Genomic DNA, 2,724 nt, shown 5'->3' with positions numbered 1-2,724 from the left:
TATAAATTATGATGTGGATTTGAATAGTTTGATAAGATTATACATATTAAGTAGATCTATTTGTGTTGGTGATAACCACCTGATCATCTGTTCTTAAACTTGCAAGGTTAAAAGTGTACCCCAAGGCATAGAGAAAGTTGGATGGCCAAGAATTAGAATCCATTGATGACATCATCTCTAAGAGAAGGCACATTGTGGACCATAACGGTGGTTAGGGGTAATACAGATGTATGTAGCTAACCACATCATAATCATGTCCCTTAGTTACTATATATTTTTATGTATGTCTTGTTAGTTGCTAAACAAGTTTGATTTAGTTTTGGGTAGAACCACAAGCATGTTTCGCTAAACAATTCATGTTCAAGTTAATCATGTCGGTTTCGGAATCAGTAAGTTAGGTCATAGACAACTACCTACCAAATTACCCACTTTGACCCTTTAATAATACCAACTATTAAACTATGACCAAAAGAACTTGTCACACAATACAATGGATATTTAAATCTTTTGTAGGTGTTTTCTATAAAAAAAATTAACGGGTCAGCGTTAACATATGACCTTAATAGTCAAATTAGTTTGAGATTGCTTCATGTTTTTTTGCACTTGTCACACAATACAATGGATATTTAAATCTTTAGGTGTTTTCTTTAAAAAAAATAGCGGGTCCGCGTTGACATATGACCTTAATAGTTAAGTTAGTTTGGGGTTGCTTCACATTTTTTTTCCACTTATCACATAATACAATGGATATACGTATGTTGGTTCTTGATCTTTTTTACATATCATTTTTTGATTAATAGTTGACAAATATGACCTTAATAGTCAAATTACTTATATTATGTTGCATTGATTTAACATCAAAGTAAAAAAGAGCTTAACTGTTGTTTGATCATATACCCATTAATGAACAAGATAAATAGGCTCGTGATGACGTTAACGCTTTTTTACGTGTGGCCTGACCCAGCCGAACTGTCTGTATTTTCAAACCTGCATAAGCAAACAGAGAACAAACTAAGGTTAAGAGGTTAGTTATTTATAGTTACTTTCTTCGTATGTTGTTTTCTTGACGTTTTATAAAGAGAGGTTCAATATGGTTAATAGATGGTATAATCTGAGAAATATAACGGTTTGCATGTGTTAGCCTGTAGGGGCAATATGGGTATTATGAAAATAAGGAATGGAAATAATAATTCTTATAATCTCTAACACTCAAAGTCAAAATTGGATAAGATAAACTGTTTGCATGTGATAGGGGTAATATGGGTATTATGGAAATAAAATGGGAATAATGATTCTTGTAATCCCAAAGTTATATAGCGGGTTAAATATTTGGTTTAAATTGGTTATAATATTAAAAATTTATGTTCTTGCAACCTAAAAAAATCAAGGTAGTTATACGGGATTTATTATTTTTATGATTTAAGGTTTTATTGTAGCTGCCAATGTGTGTTGTTTGATTGAACATTATTTGTTTTATTCACAATAGTTTATTTAGTGTTAGTATATGCAGATGGTTATCATTAGATATGCCATATGAAAATATACCAAAATGTTCATTCATTTGCTTGCAGAGGTAGGTATGTTCTTTCATTATTATTTCTAATTCTCAATAGGTGAAGAGGTGTAAGTTCAAAATCTTAAGCAGCTGGCGGAAATAAAAAACCTAGAGATGGGCAATTCCATCTCCTGAGGCAAATGCAAAGATCCAATACAACTTAGATGTAATTAATTTCACATATTGATGATTTTAAAAATATTGAATTAAATAATGTTACACTTTCATTTTCATTTACAGACATGTAGAGTTGCAAATAGCTCAGATACCAAAAGCAAGGGCGAATAATTCACGCCACCCTATAAGGATATAACTGTCGGGCATTATTTTGACTCACAACGGCAGCCTTGTGTTCATTATGACATATCAATTAGCTCATCGGTTTTTTAGATGACCCCTTCGGTCAAAGAACCCTGGACTGTAGACAGGTCGTCTACTAGAAAGCATAAGAGGCCCGTTCACATGTGACATCTTCTCGTAAGTTCATACCAACCTTTTTTGCATCATAGCCATGATACTAACAAGACGATGCATGACTGATCGATATTAACAATTTATAGTTGATTATTAATTGAATCCATCTATACATGTATATATAACTTGTGCGCACAATAATTTTTAATTTCTTATGTGTATAATGTGTTATATAGTATAGAACTATAGATATTCGTATATGTATGTTATATATGTATCTAACTGACACCAATACACCAAACATTTAATTATTTTTTAAGATGGCCACATATTAAAAAAGAAGGCTTAAGTTGACTTCATAGTTTGGTCAAGGTCTTGCTCTTGACATTTCAACATCTTTAACCATTGAATGACAATAAGTACATAAAACGCGATAACTAACGCATTTGTTAACGTCACAAGCTTGAGGAGGAAAACCCACGGCCAACGGCACTAGAAAGAAGCATAAAGCCCAAATAACAAATAAAACATCTTGCAACGTCTCTGATACCAAAAGCATAAAGCTATGAAACACAAGGTACTTAACTTTTTTCTTTTAAAAAAAGACACTTTATTCGCATACAAGAGCCAACATTTGGTTTATATATGTTTCTACCCGATGATATATAATTTTATGTGTAACATGTTCCAAATCTTCATCACAACTTTTTTGGATCGTTCCTCTAGAGTTAAGTAATTGTATAAACTTGCAAGAA

This window comes from Bidens hawaiensis, unplaced genomic scaffold (assembly GCF_021521415.1).
Source record: "Bidens hawaiensis isolate Kalapana, Puna unplaced genomic scaffold, B.hawaiensis_p1.1 tig00003307_1, whole genome shotgun sequence".
Classification (NCBI taxonomy): domain Eukaryota; kingdom Viridiplantae; phylum Streptophyta; class Magnoliopsida; order Asterales; family Asteraceae; genus Bidens; species Bidens hawaiensis.
This window is presented reverse-complemented; position numbering follows the sequence as displayed.